This window comes from Erinaceus europaeus, chromosome 4, assembly GCF_950295315.1.
Source record: "Erinaceus europaeus chromosome 4, mEriEur2.1, whole genome shotgun sequence".
In the NCBI taxonomy this organism is placed as follows: Eukaryota; Metazoa; Chordata; class Mammalia; order Eulipotyphla; family Erinaceidae; genus Erinaceus; species Erinaceus europaeus.
Window position 1 is genome coordinate 137240200 of NC_080165.1, and position 21245 is coordinate 137261444.

Consider the following 21245-nt stretch of genomic DNA (forward strand, 5'->3'; position numbering starts at 1 on the left):
GAAATAAAAATAAATACTTTAAAAAAAAATGTTAAATGATCGGCAGACATAATCATCAGGTAGTTGTTAAAAGTCCAGTGTGGAGTTACATTACACAACGTGCAACCTTTGTCAAAAATATTGCTCTTAAATCTTACTTAATAATTGGGTGGGGAGGGGGGAAGATGAGAGCCAAGGTTTTCCTACCTCAACAGCTATTCATAGCCTCCAACTTACAAATCCTTCTCTGGTCAAAGGGAATTTTTCTTCAATTTTCATGTTTGAGGATAAGGCCCAACTGTGTGCCTGTTCTTTATTAGCAAATTATTGATTGAGGAATTGGAAGTATGCTTTAAAGAAGGAAGAATGGTCTGACCATCCACAATATAATTCTCCTTCCCACACAAGATTTTAATCACATCTACTAAGGATCAAGGAAGGAAAAATGAAAGAAAGAGAGAAAGAAAGAAAGAAAGAAAGAAAGAAAGAAAGGAAGGAAGGAAGGAAGGAAGGAAGGGAGGGAGGAAGGAAAAGGAAAGGAAAGGAAAGAGCCCAACTAGAAAATCATTTTGCCTCTATCTCCTTCCCCAGGTGCTAACAAACAGGAAACAAACCCAGAAGAATAGCCAGTGGGTATTCCTTACGGAAGGAAGGTCATGGGTTATTCACCAGCCAGGCAGTCGTCGCTGGACTAACTGGGAAGTGTTGAATGTAGGTATGTGTACTAAAAACTTGTGCGTGCTTTTGCAAATTGTTACCTGACTGTCTCTAGGCCCATCCATGTTTTACACCTCCTACCTTATCAGCCTTTTGAAAGCACTGCTTGGCTGCCCGAGCCTGCATACGTGTGCACAAGCTATTCAGAAACTCCCAGTGCTTCTCCCAGCAGGAGATGCTCTCTTCTCTCTCTCTTGGGCTTTTAAAACTTTTTCCAAAATGACTTTAGACTGCCTCCTATTCTGTTGTCTCTGTCTCTTCCCATAAGGAAACCTTCCTCTCTTCACTGAGGTTAAGTTCTCACATTACAGTGCACAAGGACCCAGGATCAAGCCCCTGGAACTCACCTGTGGGGAGGAAAGCTTCATGAGTGGTAGAATAGGGCTACAGGTGTCTGTCTGTCTGTCTGTCTGTCTCTCTATCCATCTATCTCCCCCTCTCCCCTCTCAATTTCCCTGTGTCTATATATTTTTTAAAAAAAACTGAGAAAAAATCTTGTTGTTGCTCCATTTCTATCATTTCCTTTCTCCCAACCTTCTGTAGGATTCATGGTATACCTCTCTCCTCAGGCATTTGACAATACAGAGTATCAACTACGTTTTTCTCTCTTGATGCATAGCCCAGGTGCCGTCGGTGCCATTGTCTCTGAAAAGGCAGAATCCAGTAATCCAGTGCATGTGTGCTCTGGGGTGAGGAGAACAAGCACATAAAGAGCTGACATCGTGGAGTGAGGCAATCACAGGGAGTGATTAGAACGCTGACTTAGAGCTAGCCTGCCTGGCTTTGAGTTCCTACTCAGTTTACTTCTAGCTGGGTGCTCTTGGCAGAAATATTTTTCAAAACCACGGTTAAGAAATGAGTTTGTGGGAGTCAGGCGGTAGCACAGTGGGTTAAGCTCAGGTGGCGTGAAGCACAAGGACCTACGTAAGGACCCTGGTTCAAGCCCCCGGCTCCCCACCTGTAGGGGAGTCGCTTCACAGGTGGTGAAGCAGGTCTGCAGGTATCTGTCTTTCTCTCCCCCTCTCTGTCTTCCCCTCCTCTCTCCATTTCTCTCTGCCCTATCTAACAGCAACGACACCACTAACAACAGTAATAACTACAACAATAATAAAAACCAAGGACAACAAAAAGGAAAATAAATAAATTTTTTAAAAAATTAAAAAAGGAAATGAGTTTGTTAGTTAATGAGAAGCCACCTCTTAGCTAGTATTTCAGCATGATACACTACTAATAGTGGGCTTGTTAGTGATCTTTACCTAGATTAATGTCAATTGCATCATTTAGGACATTTTACATGTACTTTTAATTTGTATTCAGTAGTGGACTGCATATTGTGTTGTAATAAGAAATGGAGGGAAAATTGTACTATGAGGTACACAATAAAATACATAGAAAGACAAAAATGCCAGGACAGTGTACACCAGCCAGCTGCAAGCATGAGACTGAAGTGAAGAGAAATGATACGAAATGAGATGTTGAGCTGTGCCTACCTGAGCTGCTGCCCTGCCATCTGCCACGACCAACAATCTCTCACGTCAGTGGAGCACTGACTCCTCACAGAGCTGGTCATAACTCTAAGCAGTTGATGAACAAGCAAGTAACTAAATGAGGATTAGCTACATTTAATGTAATATATATTGGGGCCCTGAGCGCACATGTTACGGTGCTCAAGGACATGGGTTCAAGCCCTCAACCCCCACCTGCAGGGGGAAAAGCTTTATGAGGGGTGAAGCAGGGCTGCGGGTGTCTCTCTGTCTCTCTCCCTCTTTATCTCCCCATTTTTCTCAGTTTCTGTCTGTATCTATCAAATAAATATCATTAAAAATTCTAAAAAAAAAAGGGAATCGGGCTGTAGTGCAGTGGGCTAAGCGCAGGTGGCGCAAAGCACAAGGACCGGCATAAGGATCCCGGTTCGAACCCCAGCTCCCCACCTGCAGGGGAGTCGCTTCACAGGCGGTGAAGCAGGTCTGCAGGTGTCTATCTTTCTCTCCTCCTCTCTGTCTTCCCCTCCTCTCTCCATTTCTCTCTGTCCTATCCAACAACGACAACAACAATTCTTCTTCTTCTAGCGTTTGCCCTTCTTCCGTAGCCAGTCAACAGTGTCAGGTTGAGCCTGATGTAAAGTTTCGAGACCTCCTTTGAATCTGGAGAGGTGGCAGTCGTTGACTATGTGGGTCATAGTCTGTCTGGAGCCGCAGGGGCAGTTCGGGTCGTCTCTGGCTCCCCAGCGATGGAACATAGCAGCCCACCGGCCATGGCCTGTTCGATAGCAATTGAGGAGGGCCCGATCATAACGTGCTAGGTCAAAGCCGGGTTGACGCTTGCAGGGGTCTGCGATGAGGTGTTTGTTCTTGACCTCAGCTGACTGCCAGCTCTGTTTCCAAGAGACTGGAACAGAGAAGTTCAGTGTAGGCGTAGGGGACCAGATTGGGTGACGAGACGTCAAGCGTTGGACAGGGTAGGCGAAGATATCCGCGTATATTGGCAGGTCCGGTCGAGCGTAGACGTGGGAAATGAACTTAGATGATGCCGCATCCCGACGAATATCTGGCGGGGCGATGTTGCTAAGAACTGGCAGCCATGGAACCGGGGTGGAACGGATGGTTCCAGAAATTATCCTCATGGAGGAATATAATTTGGAATCGACCAAGTGGACATGGGGGCTACGGAACCATCCTGGGGCACAGTATTCTGCAGTGGAATAGCATAATGCCAGAGATGATGATCGTAGTGTGGAAGCGCTCGCGCCCCATGAGGAACTGGCCAGTCTTGCAATGATGTTATTCCTCTCGCCCACCTTTGCTGCGGTTTTTATGAGATGTTCGTGAAATGACAGAGTGTGATCGAGGGTAACGCCAAGATAGACTGGCTGGGCTTCATGCCGGATTCTCGTATGGCCAAGCTGCACATTAAGCTCACGCGAGGCCGAGGCATGGTATAGATGGAAAACAGATGATACTGTTTTTGCAGTGCTAGGAATTAGTCGCCATTTTTTACAGTAATCAGATATCAGAGACAACAACAATAATAACTACAACAATAAAACAACAAGGGCAACAAAAGGGAATAAATAAATATAAAAAAAATTTTTAAAATCTAAAAAAACAGTATATACTTTATATGCTATACATTAGATACTCAGAATCGCTTGTGTATTGATATAGATCACAGTAATATTCTGTCTCATTTGCTCAATAATACTGTAAAACAGAAGGCTTTGCACTCATTCTAAGAAACAGGAATACTGTGATCCTCAGAGAAAAGATCACTGCCTAAAACCAGAAGAAGAGGCACAATGTGAATGGAAGCATCTTACCCTAAACTGTAGGCTGTTTCATTTCACTTGTTGTTGTACACATAAGGACGCAGTGACTAGGTGCTACAGATAACAGTGAAATTTATTTTCCTGTTATTATTGTTTAAAGCAAATTATGCTGAAATTTCAAATTTCACTATACATGTATGTGTGTGTAAGTATGCTTAATGTACCATTCCATTAAGAATATATTATGCAGGGCAGTGGGTAGATAAAATAATAGTTATGCAAAGAGACTCTCATGACTGAGGCTCCAAAGTCCTAGGTTTAATCCCCTGCACTACCATTAGCCAGAGCTGAGCAGTGCTCTGGTAAAATAAAAAATAAATAAATAAATAAATAAAAATAAAGAATATGTAATGTACTGGTACATTAAGTACACTCTGTCCTTCTTACTCACCAACAAATTATAGGGTAACTGCAGAGTTTCTCTGGAAAACTAAAGGTACAACCTTTACTTGAGGCTCTAAGGTCCCAGGTCATTCCCAAGCAATACCATAAATCAGCAGTGCTCTGGAGTGAGTCAGTCTCTCTCTCTCTCTCTCTCTCTCTCTCTCTCTCTCTCCATATCTCCCTTCCTCCTTCTCCCCTCCTCCCTCCCTCCCTTTCCCCCATCTTTCTTCTTCCTTTCCATATCTCTCTCATAATAATAAATAAAATGTTGGAAAAAGATTTATAAAAAATAATAAAAATCACAACGGAACAACCTGGCATTGATGTATCTCCAAAAGAAGGGATTAAACTAACACTTTGAACACTTATTCCAGTTTTATTTCACTTTATATACAAAATTTATATATTTATTTTATTATTTATGTATTTATTTTCACCAAAGCATTACTTGGATCTAGCTGGAGATTTAATGGTAATGCTAGAGATTGAACCTGGGACCTTGAGCCTCAGGCATGAAAGTCTGTTGTATAAACCACTGTGACATCTCAACCCAATATGTTCTCTGAAGAGTAGTTTCAATGTACAGATTTTAATTGACTATAATTTTCTTTCCTTATGGACTCATCTAAACAGGATAGATTTATAATTTCTTTTCTTCCTTTACTCAGAGGTTAAAATTCAACTCAGTAAACTTGTTTGTTTGTTTTTGTTCCCAAGCAATAAAAGCATAGAGAAAAATATCAAGTGATTACTCATACACTACTATTTTATAATGTCAGTGAGTCAATCAATGGAAACAGAATAGAATCATCCAGAACTTATATTAACATTTCCTTCCTAGGTTCCTTATCAGATTGGCTTTTCTATGTTCCATCCCTCAACCTTTTTAATAATGTAGATTGGATATATTTATAATGAGGCTTGGTTTTGGTGAAACATGCCATGTAGGGGAGAACTTAGGAAATTTATTAGTATTAAAACCATCTGTTCAGTGTGAAAGTATTTTGGAGAATTTACAATGAGCTCTGCTAAACTTGACAGGCTAGCGCTCTTGGAATCCTTCCTTATTTTCTAGGAAATAATCAACAAGTCTCGTTCTTATTACTGCCAAAACTCCCTGACTGCTTTTACCTTATTTGTGGTGGGATGTAGTAGATGACTGATAAACCTTTGGCTAAAATTATTTGTTAAGGGGCCAGGTGGTGGCGCACCTGGTTGAATGTACATGTTACAGTGCTCAGGGACCCAGGTTTAAGCTCCCGGTTCCCAGCTGCAGGGGCGAAGCCTTGTGAGTGGTGAAGCAGGTCTGCAGGTATCTCTCTGTCTCTCTCTTTCTCTATCATCCCCTTCCCTCTTGATTTCTGGCTGAATCTCTCCAATAAATAAAGATAATAAAAATAACTTTTAAAAAATATTTGCTACCCTACTGATACATAAAGTATACTCTAGCCTTCTGGCCCACCATAAAATCACAGAGTAACTTCAGAGAGTCTATGCAGAGTATAAGGAATACTATTTAGGTGAATTTTCTTCAAAGGAGGGGGACAGAAGTAATATTTTGGAACATTTATTCCATTTTAAGTTTATTTATATCACTTGAGTTGATTCTCAAAGTAACACTGTCAAATAAATATTTTTATCTCCCAGTTACCAAAAAGGAAGTTAAAATTCAGGGAATGCAATATATGTAGAAATCACACACCTGGTGAGAAAGATTTCTATCATGTTTAGAAAGGTAGGCATAAAATGACCATCCTGACTAAGCCAAAGACTGGACATAGAATAAAACTGGAAATCAGAGCCTTGTATAAGAAATATTTGTGAAGCAAGCTACTTATTTGAAGGATTAGGGGTAATACTATCCATAAATACATGGTTCTAAAAATATGTGTTCTCTTCCCAGATTATCTGAAATGTACTAGGGGCCTCAGTAGGATCCATCCTATTGCTTCTTGAAATAGTTCTTTCAAAACATTTTTAAAAGAATTAATAATAATACTTCACGTTGGGACTGTTGTCTATTATTAACCTTGCAGTGAATGAAGAGAAGTAATATATTTCAAGAGTTGTGAGACATGTGCTGCAGTTATTATGATAGTAAAAACAGTTTTGTCTTCTAAAACTGTGAGATACTTCCCACTTCTTAGCACTTAATTGGATTCCTGCTGAGTTTAGATAATAAGCCATAAATCTCATCATCTGACCTAACACATGAATTTAGACTTAGGACCCCATCTTTGCTATACTTCTGTTTACATGGCAAGTTCCAGAAATCAGCTACTGGCTTGTTAAAAATTATCTTTTAAACTGAATGAGAACAATGAACCTGATACATAAAAATGGTATTCAAGAAAGCACAGAGAAATTAAGAAACATTTTTGATAAATGTCAAAGCTTCCCTAAAGGACGTCCCTACTTCCAAGAGTTGGAGAATCTGTGATCACTTGTTCAATTTTATCTGACCAATTTCAACTGTCAAGTATTCCTTAAAATACAAGCTTATGACAATAACACATTGAATTTTTTTCTTTTTTTTTTAAATACAATAGTTTGTACATGCACCAGTTTCCCATATAACAATACAACCCCCACTAGGCCCTCTGTCATCCTTCTTGAACTTGTATTCTCCCCACCCACCCACCCCCACCCCAGTCTTTTACTTTGGTGCAATATGCCAATTAACACATTGAATTTTTAAGAATAGTCTTCTGAGTGACTTATCATTATTATAAATTACTAAGCATCTTGATATAGACTAGTTTGAAGGATAATTATTTGAGTAATACATCAGTAAATGGTGAAATTGAGGAATGTTTGGAAGTTATGATTCAAAGTTGTAAGGTTTTTTATAAATAATAAGTCATGATATTAATAATATTTATAAGAATGAATTAATACAGATTAAAATGAATGCAAATTAACAAAAACAATAATTTAAGGTTCTTACAAAACATTTAAATACAATAAGCAAAATTCATTATTACTTTAAAAATTAATAAGCATAGATTTTTTTTTAACATGTGGCAAGACAGTACTTTAGAGAACACTTACAAGAATTATAATCTCTACTTTAAAATAGTTCATTCAGGGGCCAGGTGGTGGCACACTGGTTGATGGCATACATCATGTTTAAGGACCCAGGTTCAAACCTACAGGGGGGAAGAGGTGAAATAGGACTATAGGTATCTCTCTTTCTCTTTCCCTGTCTGACTCCCCCTCTTCTCCCAATTTCTTTCTGTTGTGTCAAATTAATTTATAAAAGTAAATAGTTGAGTACAATACATATCCAGATATTTTTTATCAGTGATTTAATAATGATTGACAAGATTGTGGTATAAGAGGGGTACAATTCCCACCACCAGAGTTCCATATCCCCTCCCTTCCCTCTGAAGAAGTTTCCCTATTCTTTATCCCTCTGGGAGTATGGACTAACAATATTTATGGGGAGTAGAAGGTGGGAAGTCTGGCTTCTGTATTTACTTCTCTGTTGTACATGGGCATTGGCAGGACAATCCATACCACCAGCCTGTTTCTATCTTTCTCTCGTGGGGCAGAGCTCTGGAGAGGTGGGGTTCCCGGACACATTAGTGAGGTCATCTGCCCTGGGAAGTCAGGTTGGTGTCATGGTAGCATCTGCAACCTGGTGCCTGAAAAGCATTAAGATATAAAGCAGAACAATTTGTTTAATAATCAGGAACTTAAAGGTAAACATATAGCAGTTAACTTTGGGGTCTTCATGTTTGAAGGATCTAGGAAGTCTATTTTAGATATATTCTTTTTTTTAGTTCGTGCCTCCAGTCCCCACCTGCAGAAGGAAAGCATTTTTTTTTGTTAAACATTATTATCGTCATCATCATTATTATTATTATCTGTATTTATTGGACAGAGACAACCAGAAATCAAAAGGGAAGGGGGAGATAGAGAAGGGGAGAGAGAGACACCTGAAGACCAGCTTCACCACTCACAAAGCTTTCTCCCCGCAGGTGGGGACCAGGGGCTCAAACTTGGGTTCTTTTTTTTTTTTTTTTTTTTTTAGCTGCAGGTTTTATTTTATTTATTTATTTATTATTTTTTTTATTTAAGAAAGGATTAATTAACAAAACCATAGGGTAGGAGGGGTACAACTCCACACAATTCCCACCGCCCAATCTCCACATCCCACCCCCTCCACCGATAGCTTTCCCATTCTCTATCCCTCTGGGAGCATGGACCCAGGGTCATTGAGGGTTGCAGAAGGTAGAAGGTCTGGCTTTTGTAATTGCTTCCTCGCTGAACATGGGCGTTGACTGGTCAGTCCATACTCCCAGTCTGCCTCTCTCTTTCCCTAGTAGGATGGGTCTCTGGGGAAGCTGAGCTCCAGGACACATTGGTGGTGTCTTCAATCCAGGGAAGTCTGACCGGCATCCTGATGACACCTGGAACCTGGTGACTGAAAAGAGAGTTAACATACAAAGCCAAACAAATTGTTGAGCAATCATGGACCCAAAGCTTGGAAAAGTGGAGAGGAAGTATTAGGGAGGTACTCACTGCAAACTCTACTATATTTCTGCTTTCTTACTTTGGTGCCATACTCCAAAAATGGTGACTTCACCGTTTTCAGCCGATCTTGGATGGACCTTGAAAAAATCATGTTGAGTGAAGTAAGTCAGAAACAGAAGGATGAATACGGGATGATCTCACTCTCAGGCCGAAGTTGAAAAACAAGATTAGAAAAGAAAACACAAGTCGAACCTGAAATGGAATTGGAGTATTACACCAAAGTAAAAGACTCTGGGGTGGATGGGTGGGTGGGGAGAATACAGGTCCATGAAAAATGATGAATGAAATAGTGGGGGTTGTATTGCTAAATGGGAATCTGGGGAATGTTATGCATGTAAAAAAAAAAAAGAAGTAGAAACACAAAGCAGAAATTGACTGAGTTTGGAGTATTTTAGATATATTCTAAGGGGCTTGTGAACTTTACTAATTTTTGACTGAGCCCAACAGCTAACATGCAGGTGGTCTAGGAGTGTTGTTTGAGAAGATGGTGTCAAAGTTGGAAATAGGACTAGAAAGCTGGATCAGGACAGAGGGAAGCTCCTACATATGGGAAAATTATATTAATATTGTTAACTGTAAACCCCATCAATCTGACCTAGAGCCCATGTCTATTCATATTTAGCACAAGAGCCTGTGCAACCTCTGCATCCTTGTCAGTTTGAGCTCAGATTCCATAGGCTGCACTCATTTCAGGACCAGTCTTCCTCGAGTGGCAGAGTATGTTGACCCAGCCTCCCTTTAGAGCATGGGGCAATTTTTACCACAATTCTTCTACGTTGAAGGCAAGGTCCTGTAGAGGCCCACAGAGGATTTATGATGTTGTTCCTGATGGAGATGACCAGTGATGGTGGGGAGAGGCCTAGGCCCATCCTATCGGTGTGATATTCCCAGGATTCCCTGACTAGGGCCCTGGATGGGGCCCTGGTAGTGACCAAAATGGCCATCATTAAAGTGTGACAGGAGTGCCTTGGAGGAGAGGGAGAGGTTCATGAGCACTGGAATAGTACCATAGTGTCTTTCTCTTTCTCTTCCTCTCTCTCTCTTTCCCTCTCTTTCTCTTTTTCTCTCTTTCCACTTCTCTCTGTCTCTCACCCTGTATCTAAAGGAAGAAAAAAAAAAAGACTATTAAGAGTGATGGAGTCATGCAGGCACTGAATCCCAAAGATAGTCCTGATGGGAAAAGAGAGAGAGAGAGAGAGAGAGAGAGAGAGAGAGAGAGACTGTATTAAGGATAACTACTACTTATAAATGTGCCAGGAACCCCAGTTCCTGATTCCCTAGAATCTTTAAATCTGTTATTCTAATGAACAGCTCAAAAGAATTCATCTCAGGTTTTTCAAGTAGATAACACCATTTGCCTTTTGAGATATTTAAGGTTCCAAGGCACTGAGACACTGTGATAAGATGACACATCTATAGCAGAACCAAGTTCCTAACTCAGGTCTTGTTCATTTCCAAACCCCATGTTCTTTCTACAGAATATTACAAGCTAAAATATGTTTCTAATTATAAAACAGAAAAGATTTTGAACTGCTGTATAATTAGCTCTTTCTCTGAATATATTCTTAAAATGAGTTTAGTTTCAGAATTATTGAACTTTATATATTAATAAGAGACTTTCAGAAAATTTGCTCTTCTTTAATGGAAGTGTACTATTCAGTGTTTATTCTAATGGTCTGTGTGTTTACATTAAAGTATGATTTCAACATTCTGTGTAAATTTCATGTGCTGGGGCCAGGTGGTGGCACACCTGGTTGAAAACACGTTACAATGCACAAGGACCCAGGTTCAAGTCCCCAGCCCCCACCTGCAGGGAGAAAAACTTCACAAGTGGTGAAGCAGGCCTACAGGTATCTCTCTCTGTCTCTTTCCCTCTCTATCTCCCCCTTCCCTCTCAGTTTCTGGCTGTCTCTATCCAATAAACAAGTAAAGATAATAAAAAATAAATTTCATGTGCTCAGCTCCTATTTCGTAACCTAGAATTTCACTAAGAATTTAAACATTAAAATATCTATCCAACTCAGGAAAACTGCCTTTCATATATAAATAACTATTCTGGCATGCTGCATCTGAACCACTTTAAACTTAACCTTAAGAAATTCAGAATAGCACTGTTCACACACTCATTAAACAAGTGGCTGTTGATTACCAACTAACTGTGGGAGATGAGCAAATGCTAAGGACTCAAACATCACTGTCCCCAATAAACTTTGTAAAAAAAAAATAAGTGCCTTAAGTTAATTAACATGAGTACTGACAATGGATTGAAGTGATCTAAAAAATAATAATAATAATAAAAATGAAAAAGGGGGGATGATGACATTCCTCGTTAAGCGCACATAGTGCTAAGCACAAGGACCCATGCAAGGATCCCTGTTTCCCAACCCCAGGGGGCCCACTTTATGAGCAGTGAAGCAGGTCTGTAGGTGTCTTTCTCTCCCTGTCTGTTTTCCTCTCCCCTTTCAATTTCTCTCTGTCCTCTCCAATAAAATGGGGGAAATAGCCACCAGGAGCAAAGGATTCATTGTGCCAGCACCAAGCCCCAGAGATAACCCTGGAAGAAAAAAAAAAAAGAGAGAGAGAGAGAGAGAAAAGAAAAAGAAAAAGAAAAAAACACAAAGTCCTTACAAAGGAAGGCAACTGACTAGGCAGAGAGGATCGAAGCTCAGACTAGGCCGGTGCTTGCAGACAAGAGAGGCAGAAAAATGCATTTAGTATCTTAAGGGTTTGTACAGGGGAGCTTGGAGAAGATAAGACTGGAAAAGAAAGTGAAGATAGTTGCTGACTGATTCAAACTAAACTATCTGATTTTGGGCCTCCAGAAAATGGAGAGTCACTGAAAAAAAAATTTAACAAAGGAAGAATATAATTAAAACCAAGCTTTAAAAAAGATTAACTTGGCAGGACTAGATAGGATGGATTGGTGGAAAGGGAACAAGAGCAGAGGAACTACTGTAATAATTCTAGTCTAAGGTGATGAAGTTCTCCACAGAAATGACAGTGGGAATAGGAGGAAGGAAATAAATGCAGGGAGAGTGCAAGAGACTTGAGAAGAGATAGCACCTAGAGATGAGGTGATCAAAGCACATTAATTTTAAGTTATACTTGAGAACTTCAGTAATTTAACTAAATGTATAGCGTTTGTTCAATGTTATACATTTATGGTCAGTTGGATTCAAAGGAAATCTTGTTCTTCTTTGGTGTAACATCTCTTTACACAGAATCTACAGTGAAATTCTGTTTTTCAAGACAATAAATGCTAATTATAAAAATTCCTGAGAGAATAGTTGTAGCTTTGTGTCATCATAATAATAACAGCAACAATCGTAATTACAGGGTAGCAGCACAACTGGGTAAGTAAAGAAAATTCAGCTAAACAATAATGTTTAAATTACTTACAATTTTTAGTATAACCATTGTTATATTTTCCTCCAAATTGACTCTCAAAGCAACAGGAATTATTTGGAGCAGATTATTTTCACAAATATAGCCAATGTCTCTCTAGCAGTTTTAAGTTCATATTTTAAGTTCATATGGTCCCTTCCTCCCAGGATTAATTGCTTTGTCTTCAATATGTCTGCATATAATAATTGATATTTTGGGAGTCAGGCGGTAGCGCAGCGGGTTAAGTGCACATGGCGCAAAGCACAAGGATACCTGTTCAAGCCCCCGGCTCCCCACCTGCAGGGGAGTCACTTCACAAGCGGTGAAGCAGGTCTGCAGGTGTCTGTCTTTCTCTCGCCCTCTCTGTCTTCCCCTCCTCTCTCCATTTCTCTCTGGCCTATCCAACAACAACAACATCAATAACAACAACAATAATAACTACAACAATAAAACAACAAGGGCAATAAAAGGGAATAAATGAATAAAATAATAATAATTGATATTTTACAAATAGAAAACAAAATGACTCACAGAGAAAGCTAATTAAATATTTATTCAAAATAGTGTGAGAGCTCACAAAGTTTCCTTTCATGAGGGTCTAGTGAGCTACATAGATAAAGTAAGGCTAGAAAGAAATCAATATTTTTGTTTACTGTTTAGTAAAGATTGCTCAGTGTAGGCAAACAAAACTTTCTCCCCTGAAACACACATTCTCTCCCAATCCAGTCACTTCAAAAAACAGCATCACTTCAGTATTGCTTAGATGCTATTTTTACCACATCAAGGTAACTGTGTTATGGCTTCTGGTATTAATTGAGTCCCACTTTGCATTGTTAAAGATATTTATGATCTAGTATAACAAAACATATTGTTATCTGGTTTTGTTTTCCCCCAGCTTTGGTGTAAAAGCATTCTTCAGTTGTTTCCTAGGGAAGATGTTGTCAAAGTTTGATGGTAATTTATGTTGTCGGTCCATTAAGTTGATGTTACAGCAGCCAACCCAACTATTGTCCATTTATGAGAAGCCCAAGTATTACCCTAGGTCTTCGAGATGACTGTTTGATACCTGCCCTCTCAGATAGCTGACCTTGAGGGGAGTTGAGTTTGGTAATTTATTGCAAACACCATCTAGGAAGACCTATTTGCAAGATTCATTTGTCATTTAGTGCTAAATGATCATTGCTGAGTCCAGAGACTATCTGAGCTCCTGACAGAGCAATCCCATAAAAAATACTGCCTACCCACCCAGGTGTCCTTTCCAATTATCTGGAGTAGAAATTAATACTTTTAAAAGCTGCTAGTTTTAGAAATTTATTCCAGCAGTTTCTTTTGCACATTATGATGAATTAGTTTATTGTGCCATTATTTTCCATGTCAGCTTTTTAGAAGATCGAACTGTAATGTTGAAACATTAGTGTGAATGGCAAACATACTATTTTACAGCTGAGTAATATACTTCTTTGAGAAAAATGTGCTCAGTTTTTAATAACGGGTAATTTTATGTTTATGTTCCCTAATGCTGTTGTCAGGTATTATTTATTTCTATTTGGTAAGAACTAGAGAACTTTCTTTTCAAATGTTAATGATTGTTTAGACAGATTTTAGAGACATGGAATATATGACTTAAAAGTGGAAAATATAAATTCAAAGTGTTTTTCCCTGAAAGCTTAATATTTTCTAAAGTTTTCTTGACACCAATTTAATATATGATTATTTCTGGAGAGAGTAAGAATTCTGTCAGTTTTTTCTCTCTAAATATAGTAAAGGAAAAAGAGTCATTCATTCCCCTAAGGTATTAATGATTTTCAAGTTTTTCTTTAATAAAATATCTTTATCTTAATTTGTTGGTTCATATATCATTTAACAATAGTCTGTCACTTATGGTTAATAAAATATCTTTATCTTAATTTGTTGGTTCATATATCATTTAACAATAGTCTGTCACTTATGGATACTCTGTAGATAAATACTTTTGAATATGTTGAGAAATTTCTCTGTCATTGTTCTCCTTTATGCCTGAAAAGTAATTAAATACATAAATAGGTACAAAGACCAGGCAGTGGCCCACCTGACTGAGTGCATATGTTACCATGGGCAAAGACCCTGGTTCAAGCTCCCAGTCCCCACTAGTAATGTAGCAATGCTGCAGATGTCTCTGTTTCTTTCTCTCTCTCTCTTTTGTATCTCCTCCCAGTCTCCTCTCTCAATTTCTCTCTGTCCTATCAAATAAATAAATATCAAACAAATAAATAATTTTAAAGTACATTTAATTTCCTATTTAAGAAGTATTAAAATACTGATTGAGCTTCTATATGAAAAAAAACTGATCGTGAGTATGTTAAAGAGTGCTTTATATATGGTAGTTTTATTTATGTTGAAAATATATTTGAGCAGTGTTACAGCTCTTTTAGAATTTGTCTAGCAGGTCTTCCGGTTCCTACCGGAAGGCCCTTAAAAAGAAAAAAAAAAAAAAAAAAGAAAATATATTTGACTGTTACATGCTAAGTATTATACAGCTGTGCAGACCTGGACTATATCTGTAACAACATTTTAAAATGATCCAGCCTTTATTTCTGTTTGAATTATTTTTATTTATGTGACTGTGGACAAAATATACAACCCCACAGAATTCTGTATCTCTAATAAGCTGGCAATGTAAGCAAATTCAGTAAACACTTTGAAAGTTTTATATTTGTTTCTTTCAATCCAACAAATACTTGCCAAAGGAAATATTACTTGCTGCTTTTTCATCAGACACATTTGTTTCTGCAGCAAATGTTTTTCATATTGAAGTATTTATTTTTGTTGACATGACTGAAGCAAATGTTAGTTTTAGCAGATTTAAGATTCATGACATTCCATAAAATTTTCCCATTATGTAAGAACAAGAAATCCAGTTCACAATCTATTAGGCTAACAGGGTTGCCAAAAATTCTTTTTTTAGAGGGAGCAAGATTATTGCAGAAAGTTATTAGAATACAACATAGATGCAGAAAATGCTTATTTAGCAAGTATACAGCTTACTAGACATTCACAAAATGAGCAGACCTGTAGCACACATCAAAAACAAAACATCTAGTATGTTAATGACCAACCCTCTGTCCCTTTCCAGTTATCACTCCCTACCTCCCATTCCTAGTAACTAGTCTTCTGACTCTGGCCATCATAGATTAGGTTAGGCTGCTTTTTGAACCCGGGTTCAAACCCCTGGCTCCTACCTGCAGGGGGAAAGCTTCATAAGTGGTGAAGCAGGGCTGCAGATGTCTTTCTGTCTCTCTACGTCTCTATCTCTCCCTCCCCTCTTAATTTCTCTCCGTCTCAGTTCTTTAATAAATAAATAAAAAGTTAAGTCCCTGTGTACAGAAGTCCTTAAATGTAGACGAGTACATGTCCAATAATTGCTTTGATTTCATAAGAGAAAATTTAGACACATATACATATACATATACATATACATATACATATACATATACATATACATATACATATACATATACATATATATATATATAGTGTGTGTGTGTGTGTGTATGTGCGTGTGTGTGTATGTACAGAGAGAGAGAATTTGCAGCAGTCAGACATAAGCCAAGCTTAGCAGAGTTAGAAAAAGAAGAGAAATTCCTAAAAGAGAGCCCTCGGGGAAAGGCATATTTTAAGATCTAGGTGGCAAAAGAGGAGCTACAAAGGACACTGAGAAGGAACAACTACAGAGGCTGTAGGAAATTTTAAAGAGTTTTGATCATCATAAGGACCAGTGGGATAAAAATGTTTCTAGAAGGGATTGAATAGTCAATAGTGTTGTACGCTGCCAAGGTGTAAAATAAACTGGGTGTTGAAAGCATAAACAAAAAAGATTTGGCAGTAAGAACATCTGTGGAAATTTTGCTAAGAGTCTAGCTTTGAGCAAGTCAGGGTACAAGTAATGAATGAAAACATAACTAAGAGTTGATGAATTTCCAAGTAAATGTGATGAGTAAATAGCACATTGCATCACTACATTCATGAAACAGTTAGACTAAGCTCTGTTAAATGGGTTCTCATGACTTCTTTTTAAAAAACATTTTATTTACTTTATTTTAATGAAAGAGAAAGGCAGAGACAAGAGACAGAGACAGAACACTGCTTAGGATGCAGTGGGGAATTGAACTTGGGACCTGAGAGCCGCAGGCATGAAAGTCTATTTGCATAACAACTATGCTATTTCCCCAGCCCCTCATGACTGCTTTGACATCCCTTTTTGAATCATAAAAAAAAAAAAAAAAAGTTCTCTGAAAGAAAAGAAATGTTATGCCCTGACTCAACTGCTAGAAACTTGTCTGTTAATGCAACTCAGGCTGAGAATTTTGAAAAAACAAGAGTAGAGTGAGGAAGGAGCTTTCCTCTGGAGCTGCGTCTATTACAGATATTGTTGTTGTGGTTGTTAATGTTGGAAAGAATAGAATGTGGAGACATAGCACAAGGAAATTCCAAATAAGAAGAAAGTTCCTGTCCTTGCATGTAGATATATGCAGAGTCAAACTTAGAGAGAAAGGATAAAAAATAAAAACAATTAAAAAATCTCCTTGGAGGAAAAGTCAGTGATTCACTATTGTGAGTTAAGTGAGGACATGTTATAAATCATAAGCAGGAGAAGCCCAGTTCTGTTTTCCTTGCTTTCTTCATTGCTGAAAATTAATTTTCCTCAGGATTTTTTTTTCTCACTGGTTTTTATTTACAGTATTCTCTACAGAACAGCGCATTTATTTCCATGGGCAGTTCTTGTTCGTGTGCCAGGGTAGAGAACAGAAAATTAGGATATATTTTAGGGGTGGGGGTGGGGGATGGATGAACACTATGTGAAAACATTGCTTCCAACTCAATCTATAAATGTAGGGTATGTTTATTCTCACATTTCATACCAAGCCCAAGCCCAGTGTAATACATAAGGCTCAGAAGAGTTTCAAAAGACTCATGTTTGGAGAATTTTCCTTTTAAAAAATATATTTAAGGTCACCTGGGCATATGATATAATGAAACCTTTCACAGACACTGACACTCTCCACAGCGGCTTTGTTACATTGCGGTAGATCCAAGATACTGGATGTTTTAAGGCCATTGAATGGCAATGTGACACCCCCTCACCTCGCCTCCCACCTCCTGCACAGGTGCCTCTCTCTCCAGAGTCAGCACGTGCGTGGACCAGGCACTGCTGAGGACCACAGTACTCTCTCTTCTCATTTAACCTCTGGGTCAAGCCATGAGGTCAGTGCTATAATTATATCCAATTTATAAAAAGAAACAGACAGAAACTGAGAAATGAAGTGATTTGCCTTATTACACTAGTAAGTAATAAGACCTGATTTCAAACCCGCAGACATCCACAGTGGTCAACTGCAGCTAAAGAATAGTATGCTTTTTATTTGATTTGATTTTTTACTTTTTTCCTCAAGTTTTAAATAGTCCCCAGCTTCATCTTAAAAAAAAAAAAAGTATTGTTTAATTATCTCACAAGTTTTAGTTTACACCCCTTCTCTTTTCCATTTTTATATGTAAATATAGCCTATTTATTTGTTTGTTTGTTTTATCTCAGCAGACCACTAAAAACTGGGGAAGGCAATGGAAAAATAAATATCATTTGATCACAAGACAGTCATTACAAAAATTTAATACAGAAGAAAATAGAAAATAATTTTTAACCCACTAGGGTTAAGCATACAAAATATTCTATAAATTAATTAGCATAAATTCATTCAGCAAAGATTCCTGGAGTACCTATTGCTAAGTTCTCCCTTAGATTCTGAGTCAATCAAAGTAAGTAAAAATTATGACTTTTTCCTTCTACAGCTGAAAATTCTAGATGAGTGTGGGCTTGGGAATGAGGGAAGTTGATAATAACCAAATACTAACAAAGGTATCAGAAAGAGAAGGCTAGGACTTCAAGCAGACAGGGATTTCCAAGGGGAGGAGCAAAGAAGGTTTTGTGTTCTGATTTGCAGTAGCAGGCAGGGAAGGTTTCTCAGGTGAGATGTTTTTTAATAAAGGCCACAGGGAACTAACCCTGCCACATCTGGCTGTAGAGCATCTGGGACAGAGAAAATTTGACAAGTAAAGCCCTAAAGTACTAACTTGCCCAGTGTTACCACTCTACCTCTCCCCCCCCACCCCCCCACCCCCCCCAAGTATAGAGACCAGTTTGTCTGGAATGAAGTAGATTAGGGGAAAGAAGAATGACAAGCTACTCAATCAAACAGGCAGGGTAATGGAGCAGGTGAGGTTGGATATGGTAGCTCGCAAGCACTTTACGTTCCTAAATTAAATATAACAAGCAGGTCACATTTACAATTAATATTGCTTGGATACATTCCCCCTCAAGGAATGCCAGTTTGCATCTCATTTGAGTTACCTTTTAACCTGACGCTGTTGACTGGCTATGGAAGAAGGGCAAACGCTAGAAGAAGAAGCTGAGTGTCAGCTGGATTGTTTGTTCTGCAAACAAGCAGAGGAAGATTAGAAAATAAGCAAGTTGGCACTCTTTTTCTCCATGCCCAGGGCAGGCATCAATAGCTTGTCACAGGTTTCTCTGACCACACTGTGTAAGTCAGAGCTGGTCAAGCAGTATGGACTTGACCTTTAGTGTTCAGATAATGCTATCTTTTACCCAACCCCTTCTTTCCTTCACTCGACTAACATCTAAGAGTCACACCTCCAGTAGCTGGATTTACCTTTTCTTCTGGCTACTTCTCTAACCCAGAAATGAACATTCTCCATGATCCTCTCTGTTACCCACCAAATGCCCTTCTGAATTCTTGTACAAGGTGTCTCCATAAGTCTTCAAGGTAATTCTTCCTTACTCTGTTATTTACAAAAAGAAAGAAAGAAAGAAAGAAAGAAAGAAAGAAAGAAAGAAAGAAAGAAAGAAAGAAAGAAAGAACCTGACAGGTCCTCTTCAGCAAAGAGCTGAACGTAAAGTAATCTTCCTTTGTCTAGGTCTTAAGTTTCTCATTTGCAAAAAAAATATGTCTAATCTTTTCTAGTTTCAAGTGTGGTTCTGAGGTAATAACTGTGAATAAAAGTGATTATAACTGGTTATACTTGAAGTATTAATCTGGTAGAATAAAGGCTACAAGGCTGGGTGGTAGCAAACCTGGCAGAGTGTACATGTTATAGTATGCAGAGACCTGGATTCAAACCCCTCGTTCCCACTTGCAGGATAGAATTTCATGAGTAGAGAAGCATTGCTGAAGGTGTCTCTTTCTGTCCGTCTCCTTTTTCCCTCTTGATTTCCCTCTGTCTCTTTCAAATAAACAAACAAATAAATATGTAGGTTTGGGGGCTTTGTTGGGAAGTAAACCAGCCAAAATGGAATTAGAGAATCCTATGAGAAAAGAAAGGTCTCACCTGAGTAATGAGGCTGAAGGGTTGACATTCCATGCCTGACGTCTCTGGACACAGTCTGAAGTGATGCATGCTGAGGTGATACGTGTTACATTGATTAGGTTGGGATTAGCAGATGCAATATCATTTGGTATGAATTGAGAGAAGCATGCAGGAAAGTGAGCCCCACCCTAGAGGTTCCAGGACTGGGGGAAATATAGGCTCTATAGAGGAAGTGGGAGGTTCCTGCTGTCTTAGAGTTTAAGAAGGCAATAGTTATTGCTATAATCAAATTATTTGGCAATTGGGTTAACTCTGAAGATCCCATTGTTAGGATTTGCTGTATCATACACAACATCACCATAATTTATGTCCTTTGACATTATTTATAGATAGCGGTGTCTTATGAAGTAATGCCACTGGTTGCTTTTTTAAAGTTTGTTTGTTTAAGAAAAGAAAGGGGGTTGTCCTGGAGCCCCACTTCCCCAGAGCCCCGCCCCACTAGGGAAAGAGACAGACAGGCTGGGAGTATGGATCCACCTGTCAATGTCTGTGTTCAGCAATTACAGAAGCCAGACCTTTCATCTTCTGCACCCATAATGACCCTGGGTCCATACTCCCAGAGGGATAAAGAATAGGAAAGCTATCAGGGAAGGGGATGGGATATGGAGTTCTGATGGTGGGAATTCTGTGGAGTTGTACCTCTCTAATCCTATGATTTCGTCAATGTTTCCTTTTTATAAATAAAAAGAAAAGGAAAGGAAAGAAAAAAGAAAAGGGGCAAAATAAAAGATGCATATCAGTATAAGCACTTTGACGGAGTCTAAACTAGGAGATACTGTGATATACATGGGAGGCAGCAATGGAGTTATTTCCATGAATAAGTTAAACAGAGTAATGAGGAATATCAAAGCCAATGCATAGTGTCTCCCTCTCCCCAACCTCCTTACCCTCCCATCCCCATTGGCTTGAGGTCAGAGGCGAGACTTCAACTCCTTGTAGAATCCAGATGAGCTAGAGAGGTTGGCACAAAGTAAAGAGCATGATAATAATTGCTGGGCAGGTTCCCAGATAGATTCAGTTAGCAAAACCAAGATCTAATAAATCAAGACAAGGCAAAAGCTTTGAAATGATAACTCAGAGCACAAAGGCTACATGATGCTGAGCTCCCGCATCTCTCCTGACTGAGACAGGAGATGACTGGTCAAGGGGCAGGTCACTTGGGATTTGCACCTGTGCTTAGAAGGGTGGACCACAGAAAGTGCATAGAGGCAGAGAACTGAGCCAGTGTTTACCCAATCACTTGAGAGACTCTCTGCCAAAGCCACTTTAGCCTCTGGATTCTCCTGAGCTGCAAGATGAAATAGGAAGAAGCTGGGGAAAGTAAATCTGTAAAGATGTGTGGGAGTTCCAAATTCTTCCTTCATTTTAAAGCCCAGTTCATGCCTAACTCAGATAGTTGGAGTTTCTTCTTTATTTTTTTTTTCTGGATTTCAGTGAAGAATGACATCTTAGTATATAAAATATTGGATTCCAAAAGAAGTGACTTCAGAACACAGATGAG

The 21245-nt window shown here is 38.8% G+C and overlaps 1 protein-coding gene and 1 non-coding gene across 4 annotated transcripts in view; both read left to right on the forward strand.

Annotated features, from left to right (window-relative positions):
* Window positions 1-21245, forward strand: part of HS3ST5 (heparan sulfate-glucosamine 3-sulfotransferase 5) — a 224947-nt gene that overhangs the window by 79338 nt on the left and 124364 nt on the right. Inside the window, exon 1 of one of the 3 annotated variants that reach the window (XM_060190598.1) lies at window positions 208-694. The exons of 1 other annotated variant lie outside the window; for it this stretch is intronic. The gene's annotated coding sequence lies outside the window, so the exon portion shown is untranslated. Of the gene's footprint in view, window positions 1-207; window positions 695-21245 lie in introns of those variants that run through there. One more of the 3 variants, XM_060190599.1, reaches the window with a different exon arrangement.
* LOC132538479 (U7 small nuclear RNA) lies at window positions 14720-14781 on the forward strand. The gene has a single exon (XR_009549835.1). It is a non-coding gene; the product is annotated as a U7 small nuclear RNA (small nuclear RNA).